Here is a 13,683-nt window from a genome sequence, read left to right on the forward strand (position 1 = left end):
TCCTTTGAATCCTCTCTGCCTAGCTCTAACATTTACTTGAAGGTTTTTAGTAAGGAAGAGCCCACTACTCTTTGAGGTAACCCATTCCACTTCTAGGTAAATCTAATTCTTAGAAAATATCCCTATAATGAAGCTTAAATATGATTTTCTGCAACTTTCACTCACTATTCCTTGTTCTTCAAAGCAATTCTAATTACTTTACAAATGACCACTTTCATATACTTGATGATACCTATCATATTCTTCTCCCCCTAAAGTCTTCTCTTCTCATGAAATATTCTCAGTTGTCTCTCTTTGTGTCTCCTATTTCTCTCTCACTCTCTCCTCTACCTATTAGAATGCAGCTGAAGATTGAATGAGCTTTTATGGACCAAAAAAGTTTTTCCTTTGGGGTTCAGAATCAAGTCTAGAATAGTTTCTTCCCATTATTCCTTCCTCTATAACATTCTGAGAGAGTAAATTTCAGTGAAGCAAATGAAGAGCTAATCAGCTGCTCTGTTTTAGCAAAGAGAATTCATTCAGCAGACATCTCCAGCAGACATACTTGAAAAAACTTATACCAACTGTATCATGCTTCCTTGACAGTTTTAACAGCTGAAATTCATTATCCAATTCTTCCTGTTGTCTGGGGGGTCTGTAGCATACCATCACTACATATATCACTTCTATTTTTCTCTCCTTTGATCATTACTACAGTGTGCTTTATCATGTCTATTAATTCAGACCTGTAGACAATCACACAGGTTCTTGATGGACAATGCTAAGCTGCCTTCTTTCCTAACCTATTTTTCATGATAGCTCTTACTTGACTATATTCTGGCTATGAATACCATCCAATAAAATCATAAATACTCTAGCAGAATATTAATTTCTTAGGATATCTTTTTATTTTTTTGCAAGGCAAATGGGGTTAAGTGACTTTCCCAAGGCCACACAGCTATGTAATTATTAAGTGTCTGAGGTCAGATTTGAACTCAGGTACTCCTGACTCCAAGGCCAGTGCTCTATCCACTGTGCCACCCCTAGGATATGTTTTTAAAATAAAATGTTATTTAAATTAATAAACAAATATTTACCAATAAGAGATATATCTCAACATTTAATAGTTAAAACTATTTCTATACTGTTTCTCTACAGAATGATCCTGGTGTAAAATCAACAGTTTCCTTGCCAGCTATTATACATCATAAATGATATAAGAGAGAATTACAGAGGAAAATTTAGGAGAGGAAACATTCAGTTCAACAGTGTTTCTTTTTCTTTCCTTATAAGCACCCTCTTAATTTCATTGACTATAATGCTGTTAAAAATCATTTTGTGACTGTGAATCCTAAGAAAACCCTTAGACATTCCAGTTTTATTGTATCATATACTTAGATCCAGAACTTTAGAGGCCATTTAATTTTATCCTTATTTTAGAAATAACCCTCTGAGACATTAAGTCAAAGTCCCTCAGGTAAGTTGTGCTAGAAACCATCCAAACACAGAATCTTCTGACCCTAAGTGACAACAGAAATAATAATGATAATCTCATACTCACATTTATGAAGTGTTTTAAAGTTTGCAAAACTCTTTGTATACATTATATTTTTGGAACTGATTCTCAGAACAATTCTATGTTGAGTTCAGGGATTTTCTTTTGCCTTTCTTTGTATCCTCAGAGCTTAGTAGAGTGCTAATGAGTGCATCATAGTTGCTTAATAAATGTTTAATTTTTGCTGCTATTATCCCCATTTTACAGATGAAAAACAAAGCTAGTTTGAAAAGTAACGTGAATGGGACCACATAGCTTGAATGTCTGCACCAGAATTTGAACTCAGATCTTCATAACTTCAAGTAAAATACTCTACAATTTCTGCCAGATGCAGCATATTACAAGATTTTTTAAAAAAGGTATATATACATATATATATATATATATATATATATATATATATTTGAGAAGATTTCATTGAAAGGCTATTTATTCCACTTTATTTCATTTATCTGTAGACCTAAGAAATTATTTGATAACTGCCAATTAGGGTGCATGCTGGACCAGTTTTTTAAAGATTTTATTTATTTTGAGCTTTACAATTTTCCCCCATTCTTGCTTCCCTCCCCCCACCCCCACAGAAGGCATTCTGTTAGTCTTTACATTGTTTCCTTGGTATACATTGATCTCAGTTGAATGTGATGAGAGAGAAATCATATCCTTAAGGAAGAAAAATTAAGTATGAGACAGCAAAATTACATAGTAAGATAATGGTATTTTTTTCTAATTTGAAGGTTGGTCTTTGTTCGAAGTTCACAATTCTTTCTCTGGATACAGATGGTATTCTCCATTGCAGAGAGCCCCAAATTGTCCTTGGTTATTGCACTGATGGAATAAGCAAGTCCATTAAGGTTGGTCATCACTCTCATGTTGCTGTTAGGGTATACAATGTTGAAATTATAGTGTTTCTTTCCTAACTCCATTCTTCCTCTTTTTTTAAAAAAGGTTTTTTTTTTTTTTTTTTTTTTTTTGCAAGGCAATGGGGTTAAGTGGCTTGCCCAAGGCCACACAGCTAGGTAATTATTAAGTGTCTGAGGCTGGATTTGAACTCAGGTACTCCTGACTCCAGGGCCAGTGCTCTATCCACTGCTCCACCTAGCCACCCCCATTCTTCCTCTTAAAGTATTGTCAAATTTTATCCTTGCTCCTACCAGCTGGTGATCTGGCTCCATATAGACAATTAATAATTTCCATTCCATAATTTCCAGAAATAATTTCCATTTCAGTAATCAGACATTCCTTGTCTCTTAAAATATAGCTAATTTTATGTTTAGTACCGTTGTCCAGTGCTTGCCAATTTCAACACTTTCTGAATATCTTTTTGAAGAAAATGTTCTTAATATTTTTCCATCAGACTTCAAATCAAAATCAAACCTTTGAATTCTTTAATTTCTTTTTTTAAGGGTTTTTTTTTTTTGCAAGGCAAATGGGGTTAAGTGACTTCCCCAAGGCCACATAGCTAGGTAATTATTAAGTGCCTGAGACCAGATTTGAACCCAGGTACTCCTGACTCCAGGGTCGGTGCTTTATCCACTATGCCACCTATCCACCCTAATTTCTTTAATTTCTTAATCCTACACCATAGTCTCTAACATATCATTCACTATCATTCCCCCTCTAACCTTTACACTGAAGTAATCAAGTAACAAGGTATTCGTTTTTTGATTTGAAGAATCTTGTCAAATTTTTCATAGAATTTCTCTGTTCTTTTTATTTAACAGCAATGAAAACAACTAAGGTGATGCTCATTTAAAGAATGGTTAAACAAATTATGTTATATGAATATAATAGAATATTATTGTTTATAAGAAATGTCAAAAGGAATAGTTTCAGAGAAATCTGGACTTTTAATGCATCAATGGAGAATGAAGGAAGCAGTGACATAAGAATATGTATACTCTTAAAACAAATACCTTTGAACAATTAAGAACCCTGATAAATGTTATGAACAAGATGGTTCTAGATGACTAAAAATGAAGCATGCTAACCACCTCCCAGCAAAAAGGCAATTGATTTAAGATGTAAAGTTAATAAATTTGTTATAAGGTTTTATTTTTCTTCCTTTTAAATGTGGGAGAGGAAGTTGGTAGTGAAAGAGTATAGGGATAGAATTTCTGCTCCAAATAAAAGAAGAAATTGAGAAGAAAAAAATAAGACATCATTGGAGCATTGTTAAATTCACAGAAGAAAGAGACAAAAGACTAAAAGGAATTCCAGACAAACTAGGCAGCTATGAAAATTACATGTTGAATTTGTTATATACTTAAAAATAAAAGCAAGCAGTACACAATAGAGATTTCAGTTTCTCTGTACAATCTCCTTTTTCTATTTCACAGTATATGCGAGGACTTATTTCATTTGTTATTTCTTAAGTACAGAATTTTTTTAAAATATCTCTCTGATTTTTAATGCTCTGCACCAGGTGTTGGCACATAAATTGTAAATAACTTCATGGTGGTCTCCTTGCCTACAGTAATCATGATTACTTCAAGGAGAGATGACTAAGTGTCCCATGAAAAGGCATTTCTTATTGCCCTTGAGCACAAGATGAAACCAATGCCAATTACTTCATGATTTTATAATTAATCTAATAAAGTGGAATGTAATTATCTACAAAAGCATTAAATATAAACCTTGATTATAAAACAGTCCTTTAATGAGTACTGTTAATTAACCAAAGATTTCTACTTCAATACTGAAAAGTTTTTCAAAAGGAAAACAATATTTGTTATTTTTATTATCCTATTTTAATTAATATTTGTAGTAGAATGAGTAACTATAATAATAAAAAAAATCACTTCATTTGTTTGCTCCTTCATGTTACCATCACTGAATCCTTTTACCTTCCCAATATGGTAGAAAAACTATCATGACTCTCTCCTACCAGTTTTCCATAGTCTCTATATAGCTAAATAATAATATTAAGTCAAGTTGTAGTGACATCAATTTTTCAGAAGTAGTTGCCTTTAAGATAAAATTCTATTTTTGCTATTTCCTGATCTCTGATGTAAATTACTTCTTCAGAAACTAACCTTCACTTCTGTTGAACATTTGTGTACATAATACATATATCCCCTAAAATGTAAACTTCTTTACAATGGGTCAATTTTATTTTTTCCTATTTTAGAACCTGAAAAAATAGTAAAAATTAAATCCTTGCTTATTGATTGATTTTTTTAGTACAGAAATGACAATGACCCTCTTATGTTTCATTGTAGAAACTTTTTAGTTGCTCTGCAGATGGCCAAAATATATTTCTTGAGTAAGGGGAATTAAGCTTACATGGCAGACACTGTGCTAAGCAGCTTAGAAATATTATCTCACTTTCTGACTTTGCCCCTAGTCTTTCTTTTTGTTAAGGCAGGTAGGTGGCATTGTAGATAGAGTACAGGACTTGTAACCAGGAAGACAAGTTTGAATCCTGCATTTGCTCTTGGCTTTGTTCCCAACAATCCTAGACATTCAGACGTGAAAGAGACTTCAGAGGTTATTTGGTCCTACTGAATGTGAATAGAAATATTTTCTGCAATATCCTCCTGTGACATTAGGTGTTAAAGGGTGATTTCCTCTCCTAATCAGAAAATGTTAGGGTTGAGATTCTAGATCATTTGAAATTTTGATACTTCTGAAATTGTGACATTTCACAATTTATAAATATCATTGGGAAGATAGGAGAATTTCACAGGTGGGCTTTTGTGATATGTACCTTGGGATCACTGAAAATATTGCACATTTTTCAAAATGTTATCCAATCTACTTTCCTCGGCCCCCCAATTCAATTCTGGGTCCAAGTTATCTATCCCCTCTCCCTATCAAATTACCTCATCTGGTCCAAACCAATAATATCTTCCACAGCATCCCCAAGAAATATCCATCCAACTTCTGTTTAAAGAGCTCCAATGAGGAAGAACCCACTAATTCCTATAGCAACCTATTCTACTTTTGGATAGTTCTAATGTTTAGAAGGTTTCTCCTTACATCAAAGTGTAATCTCCCTCTGTAACTTTGCCTCTATTTCTGTATTCTGTATCAAATAAGAAGAAAAACAATCTCACTTCCACCTGACAACCCTTTAAGCCCTTACCTGTGCTTTCCTGGTTTTTGGTAGAATTTTGAATTTTAGCTCTGATTGAGTAATTGATGGCCCATTGGGCAAGCCTCTCAGCCCCCATAAGGTTCTTGTGAATTTTTCCCCAGTGTCTATGGATAGTTACAGAGAACACTATGGGGAAAGCCTATGTCTGTCAACAAAGTCCAATTTTATATCATGGGGAAAAGGAATTCAATTTTTGTTGTTTGGCCCCAGGACCAATGAGGCAGAAGTTACTGGGGAGCACGTAAAGGATCAATGAATTTTTTAATCATTTGAGTAAGTAGCATGCGTTCATTGGAGTTAATATTGAATCCTGCCCTAGACACTTAGTAGCTTATGTAATCATAGATATGTCCATTAGCCTCTGAATGCCTCAATTTCCTCATCTCTAAAATGAAGACAATTCTTGTACATCACCTACTTCCTCCCCACTTCTATGAATTTGTTATAAGGAAATCCTTAAAGTGCTACACAGATGTGAATTATTCATTGTTATTACCATACAATGGAATGGATTACCATTGAAGTTAAGGATCTGTCTATCACTGAAGGTATTGGGCATCAGGAATGTAATAGAGGAGAATCATTATATTGATTTGGAGACTACGCTAGATAATCCCAGGAAGGTTAAAGAATAGCTCAGATCTTATGAACTTTGAGGTTAATTTCAAAACCCTAACCACTGAAAATTGCTTATTTGAAAGGAATAATGATATGAGGTACAGGGTTCTAATGTCATTACCTTTGAATTGGATTTTTATCACCATTATTCATTGATTTCATAGAATCATTTTATTAGGTTCTCTGAGTTTTAGAATTCTTCAGTGATCATTATTTCATCAGAATGATTTTGAATGCCTCTAGACCTCAACAAATGATCTTCACGAGTTATTGTGGCTCAGAAAAAATTCAGTCAGTTGTGTCCAACTCTTCATGATACTTTTTGGAGTTTTCTTGGCAAAGATACAAAGTGATTTGCGATTTTCTTCTCCACTTCGTTTTACAAATGAGGAAATGATTAACTGACTTGCACAAGGTCACAAAGTTAGAAAGGATGTGGGGATGGATTTGAATAAAGGTCTTACTGCCTTCATTTGGGTGAAAGATGAAATGACTAAGGAAACAAAGGTTTATTTTCTGAATATTTTGATTTATTAAACTTCATGTCAATTGCCTAATACATTGGGACCAAATTACTTCCTCAGCTTAGGCTAGACCCCAAATACAGAGAGAGTTATTTTTATATATTAAAACAATCAATCAAATAAGATCAATTAAAGGAAACTACAACATTTAGTAATCTGATTTCTAATTGGAGGAAAGATTAGGGACTTTCCAAGTTGTGAGGGGAAAGAGAGGAGAGGCAATTCCCTAAAATCAGAAAAAGTGGTGTTCCATTTCTCCCCCCCCCCCGTGTGTCTGTAAACAATTAAAGGAACATGAAATTAATAACTGTTTGATCAATATAGGACCAGTTTTCAGATAAATTTTCAGTTTTCAGATAAGACATATGCTTGAGATATACAGTTGTGAGAAAACTCTTTGTATCAGTCTTTGGATTTAACTGAGTTTTTGATCAGCATAGCCTAGTTAAAGGTTTCTAAACACAGGGAGAAGTGGTCCAGCTTCTTAGTCATGCAGGTTCAAATACTCCAATAAGGATTTCTCTCAGTTCCCACAATTGAATAAAGTTTTCTTACAGGACAGAAGTTGGTCTAGACCCATAATTAAATAGGGAGGGAACTAAAATAACTCTAGAATTGAGTCACAAGATGTAGTCAGTGTGGTTCATCCAATTCCCACAATTAACCACTTGATGTCCAAATCTCCCCAAATTCCCTCAATTTGCTCAAAGCCCAGCACTCTCTTCACTGTGCCTCTTAGCTGCTCAGCAAGAACATTACTCCCTAGTAAAAATATTCATAGACCTCCATTCTTCTTCATCTAACTTCTAGTTGGGTATGTTAAAAGATTTTAATCCAGGATATGAGAAGCTTTTCAAAACAGCATGAGCAATAGTGGATAAATAGCAAAATTTTTCTTTTGAAATGGAAACAATAACTAGTATTTATATGGCATTTTAAGGCTTGCAAAGTAATTTACTTATGTTATTCCATTTGGTCCTTAGCGTAACCTTTTAAAGTTGGAACTATTAGCACACATCTGAAGCAGAACTCAAAGTCAAGTCTTCCCGATTACAAATCCAATACTAAAACTACTATAATACCTATTCTAGAAACTCTAAAATAATTTTCAATCAATGAAGTCACCAAAATTTTGATGTGTTTTGGGGTAAAAAAAAATTAACCATAGGACTTTTGGTTTGGAAGTGACCTCAGAATTCACATAATCCAATAAATTTTCATTTTATTTCTTCAATGAATATATAAATATATGTGTATATAATATAAACTCTAGAGTTTATTATTCTCCATATTAAATAGGAGTTACCAGAAGACTTATTGAATAGGACTTTAGGGACCTGAATGAAGTTTCAGGATCACTGAACTATGTTAAAAGAATCAAGAAAATCATGAATGGAGAAAAATCTTCAATAAATCTTCAATTTATACCTTTAACCATGACTTTGAGCTTTCATTATCTTTTAAGTCTAAGGATCTGTAGTTTTCTTCTACTGCACTTCTCTGAGAGACCTTCTTTAACTTCAGAGAACAACTGTGAAAGTTACAACAGCCCCAAACAAAAATCATCATTCTACAGTCAAAATTGCAAGCTACTCCAAATTTAGTAGGTGAGTCTTTGGATAAAGTATGTATAGTCCATCACCTTACCCATACCCCAGTCAGTCAGTTCTTGCCACAGTTTATATACCCTCCCCATAATCTTTCAGAGTCATCTCCATTCTACATGGATTGGAGGAAGGTTTTTGTAAAAGACTTTGTTTATGCAAATTTTAAAGGCAAACATTCTATAAGATGTCCACAAATGTCCATCTAGGTGTTCAAAAATTAATCAGTCATATTATTTAAATATATTATATATAATATATATTATGTATTCCCAGAAATAGATACTAATTAAGTTTGATCAAATTAGCTTATGCATAAATACATGAAGGTTGATGTATAGGGGACGAAAATCTGAACCCTATGCTGTCCCTTTCCCTCCTGGAAGCTTGTACCTATATATAACCCCTTCTTCTCCAGCATATCTAATTTCACCTCTTCTACTGTTTTTTACCTATTAGTCTTTCAACATTCCCTCTACTTTGATAAGAAGTATTTATTTTTTCCTACTAACCTCTTCTAATTACTGTCCTGTTCTTGTTTTGTGTTTCCAAATTCAATTGCCTAAATGAGTGATAGTCACCATTTATCTGTGTTTCTTTTTTGTTTTTTTAGGACATGACCAATGGGATCCTTCAACTGGAATCCAAAAGGCATTTCTCCAGGTTAATCCTTGACTTATCTCTTTGGAATATGACATTGTTGTTGACTCTTATCCTCCTTGAAGCTCTCTGGTCTCTTGGTGATAAAGGAAATTAAAACCTTTTTTTCCTCCTTTACTATAATTTAATTTTGTTCTGGAACTTAAAGGTACTTCTCTATCTGAAGATACTTTATAAAAGAACATTGAAAATGCAACTTTCAATTCTTAAATGTCCTCAGTGAATATAAATAACCTCCATAGGCAAGATAAAGGAAATAAGTCTTTGTATCACTGAAGAAAAGGCGAAAAATAAGGACAATGAAAGTCCCTTCAGGTAAGGTTAGGATTTGGAGGTCCAGGTGGAAATCTAAGACTTTTGCACAACAGCAAGACCTGGTTGCACTGAGTAAAATTACTAAAGTGACTGGACAGAAAACGCATGCTGCTACTGTAGAATATGCTGAAGAAATATGAAGCAACTGAGGTGCAAATTTCCTCTCCAACACTTACTAGCTGTGTGACCTGGACCAAACTTCTCAACTTCCCATTTGTAAAAATCACAGCAACAAAGGAATGGTGCAGCTAGGTGGCACAGTGGATAGAGCACCAGCCCTGGAGTCAGGAGGACCTGAGTTCAAATCCAGCTTTAGACACTTAATAATTCCCTAGCAGTGTGGCCTTGGGCAAGCCACTTAACCCCATTACCCTGCAAAAAAAATAACTAAAAATAAAATCACAGAAACAATAGGAAACATTTACATAGTACTCTAAGGATTGCAGAATTCTTTACATATATATTTTATTCCATCTTCACAGCAACAATATGAGCCAGGTACTGTGTTTTATGAGGAAACTGACAATCATACAACTAAGAATCAGTACTGAATTTGAATCCAGATCTTCCTGAATGGAAGTCCAGCACTCTCTGTAGTCCATACTTTTTTGGACTTTATAAATGCCAAATAAGATAATTATTGAAAGACTTTGAGTAAATCTTTGATAATTATTTGGGCAATGCTTTATCATTGTCATTATTATTTCTTTGCCTTCAGTGGATTTTTATTGTCTTTTGAATGAAGTCCAAATGTTTTAGCCTTCAAAATATTCCACAGTTGATGCCAGCCTAATGCTTCAAGTTTTACTATTCATTATTCTATTATAAATAACCTATCCTTCAATCAAACCAGATTACTTCTTGTCCTCAAAACATGCCTCACATGCTTCTTCTTTTGCTGGTCCTTGCACCAAGTGTGTACTCTCTCCACATCTCTGCCAGTCTAATTATTACTCATCATCAAAAATTCAATTTAAAAATAACTTCCTGAAAGAAGATTGGTCCCAAGATTTCCCCAATCACTTCAGCCCACATTCTCTCAACTACTAAACATGTACTACATATTTTGACATTTTACATTTTCAATTATACATTTCATAATTATTCTTCTCAATAACATGCTAGCTAGGTAAGCTGCTGAGAGGCCAAGTATTGGGAAACATCCAGTTTCAAATATACATGAATTGTGTGATTGTGGGCAAGTCATTTAACTTCTGTCTGCCTCAGCTCTTTCATAGCATAATAACAGCAAATACCTCCCCAGACTGTTGTGAAGATAAAATGAGATAATGTTTGTAAAGAATTTTGCAGACCTTAAAATGCTGTATAAATTCTAGTGATTGCTTCTGTTACTGTTATTATTTATTAAACTTCTTCAGGGTATGGCAATCTCACTTTCTTTTATAGTGTCCTCTACCCAGCATCTAGGAAAAAAGCCTGAGAGCCAATTGGATTTCTAAATGCTTGATGGCTTGAACTAGACTAAACAGAATTGAAGGAGAAAGGGACTCAAAGAAGTCTTAAACCAGACAATCATCCCTCATATGGCAAACACCGACCTAAGTCATAATTCATTACATTTTCATCTTTTATTAAGAGCCTTTGAAACTGACAAAATTGTCACCTTTTTTTTCACACTTCTCAGCAGACTTTCATGTACAAAGAAAAGTAAAATAAAGCCTCACATTGTTTTCATGGTTCTAACAGCTGAGAGTACAGATAGAACTGGGTGGGAGCTACTAGTTTGTCTTCCTACTTCTCAATCTGCTTGTAAATACCAGAAATTTGCCAGGGTATCCCAATACAATATGGACTGAATTTCAGTTCAATGGTTCAGAAAGGAATGGAGGAATGAACCACATGATGAGTTTCATGTTTCCTTTAGGACTTCTTTCTGTTTTAGTAAAATGAAACTGTAGTAGAGTGCCACATTCCATTTGCAGTTAATTAAAATGGAAACTTCCTCCCCAACTCTTGCTCTAGTGATTTGGGGCACAGATTAATCATGGTTGACCTAGTCTAGCAGCTTCTGTAGTCTCTAAAGTTAATACAGCTCAAGACATTGCTTCTGTAGCTACAACCACCCTCCATCCAATGGTGCAAAAAAAGAGGTAGGAATCTTGCCCCACCCCCACTGCTGGGGCTCAGATATACAAGAACAAAGAGTAATTAATAGATAATCCCCAACCACCTAGGAGCTTCATACGAATGAACAGCAATGGTCTTTAAAAAAAAACCCAAAACCAGAAACTGTCCTTCTCCAACCTCTATGTATAATTCATTTCTACTTCTATTGTGTTTATTACAGATTTTTTTTTTTTTGCATGCAGGCTTTGGAGTAACTACTTTCTCTTTCTGAGAGTAGGTAACAATTTATTCAGGACATAAAAAAGAATGCTGATGTCACCCATTTCTCTGCCAAGAAGGTGAGCTAGGATTAGTTTGATGCATCTTAGTAATTTATTTATTTTTTAACATCTAAGACTTGTTTAATTGAAGTCGTGATTTATAGAATCACAATACTCTGGGAGAGAGGGAAAAAATGACTTTCTCTAGCTGCCTGAGGCAAACTTTGCAAAAGAACCAGTAGCAGGATGGATAGGAGAAAAGAGGCTAGGAGAGAACCTATTTTATAATGAAGAGTGCCTTTCAAAAGTTTATTTGCAAGACAGTACTTTGAAAGTCATCACAGAAAAAAAGAAAGTCATCACAGTGACTTGCACATAGAAGGCAACTTAATAAAAGTTTGGTGAGTTGAATTAAATTTAAAAGTGGCCCAGTACTAATTCTATCGTGCCATTGGGGTCTCAAAGCCTGTATCAGAATTAAGATCAGGATTTTAGAAAGGCAGCTAGACACAGAATATAGGAAAGAAAGAACCTGGGTTCAAATCCTAACACATACTACTTGAGTGACTCTGGGCAAGTATCTTAACCTGGGATTCAAGGTTCTCCATATATAAAATAAATATGAGCTCTAAGTCCCTGTTAGTTTTAATTCTATAATATTATGACAAAGACCCAAGCCAAGGAATTGAGTTTACTATCCAGCTCTGCCATTTACTGCCTATATAACTTTTGAGGGCAGCTAGGTGGTACAGTGGATAGAGTATTGGTCTTGGAGTCAGGAAGATGGGAGTTCTTATCCAGTCTCAGACACTTGGCACGTACTAGCTGTGTGACTTTGGGATGTGATTGCCTCACATCCAGGGTCAACTCCAGCCCTCCTGATTGATATCTGGTCACCGGATCTGGATGGCTCTGGAGGAGAAGGTGAGGCTGGTGACACAGCACCCCTTCACTAAATCCAATTCATGTGCTTGTCATGGCATCACTTCCCTGATGTTATGGTTTTCAAAAATGAAGGACAAAACATTAAGTAACTTTGGGCAAATCACCTAAATTCTCCAGTCTTTGATTTCCTCGGGGGTAAAAATGAAGAAACTGAAGATGACTTCCAATATTCTTTCCAGTTCTAAATTTCTAACCATGTGATCTCTTGAAATGTAAAGTTACAGGCTATCAGCATGAACACTGTACATGATAGTTCATCCAGGGAAATGTTCTGCACAAGCATTAACTATGTCCATGCTACCAAGACTTTCTGAAAGAAGAGCTTTATAAACGCTAAAAAAGGAATCATCTTCATAAATAAAGCAGGCAATGCTATCACCTCAATAGGCTTTTTAATCTTAAGCGCAGAATAGAGGGACAGGAATTCAAAGGACCCTAGACAGGTGCTTTAACTGAGTTATTTTCAGCCTAGAATAGTGAAATGCCAGAACTGGAAAGAATATTAGAGATTATTTAGTCTAGTGGTTCCCAACATTTTCAAGTGGGGGAGGGAAGGGAACATTTCTATTTTTCAATCTGAGCTCCTCAACATGTTATTAGGTAAGTTATTCTATTATATCCATTGATTTGGAAAGCAAATAATGAGAGAACATATGGTCACAGCATACAGCTGTGCTTCACAGAAAGGTCCATCCTCACAAAAAGTCTCATCCTGGCTGCCATTCTTTAAGTTAACACACCAATGGAAAATCCACAGAAGGAATACCTCTCTAATGGATCTAAACAAAGCAGTTGTCCTTCTTGAAGCTGCAGTAGATGATTTATACCAGATTCTCTCTCCTAATGAGCAAATCTGCCTTAAATTATTGGCATCTAAATTCTGGTTTGGTCACTTTCTACTTCAGTGACCATGAGCAAATCATACACTCTCTGGCCCTCTATTTGCTTATCTACAAAATGAATGGATTGGGCTAAATGATCACTTTGGTCCTTTTTCTCCCTTACTGGATCTTCATCTGATCACAGCCACTAACTACAG

General features: G+C 34.9%; 1 protein-coding gene and 1 long non-coding RNA gene across 6 annotated transcripts in view; one reads left to right on the forward strand and one right to left on the reverse strand.

Annotated features, from left to right (window-relative positions):
- LOC141518267 (uncharacterized) overlaps window positions 1-9,772 on the forward strand; it is a 181,567-nt gene extending 171,795 nt beyond the window's left edge. The window contains exons 2-5 of the long non-coding RNA XR_012477138.1: window positions 1,742-1,893; window positions 2,269-2,385; window positions 8,238-8,379; window positions 8,990-9,772. This is a non-coding gene — a long non-coding RNA (uncharacterized LOC141518267). The remainder of the gene's footprint in view (window positions 1-1,741; window positions 1,894-2,268; window positions 2,386-8,237; window positions 8,380-8,989) is intronic.
- The window catches only part of SPON1 (spondin 1), a 784,537-nt gene that overhangs the window by 325,646 nt on the left and 445,208 nt on the right, over window positions 1-13,683 (reverse strand). The window lies entirely within an intron of this gene.

The sequence above is a fragment of the Macrotis lagotis genome, chromosome 3 (genome assembly GCF_037893015.1).
Source record: "Macrotis lagotis isolate mMagLag1 chromosome 3, bilby.v1.9.chrom.fasta, whole genome shotgun sequence".
Lineage (NCBI taxonomy): Eukaryota > Metazoa > Chordata > Mammalia > Peramelemorphia > Peramelidae > Macrotis > Macrotis lagotis.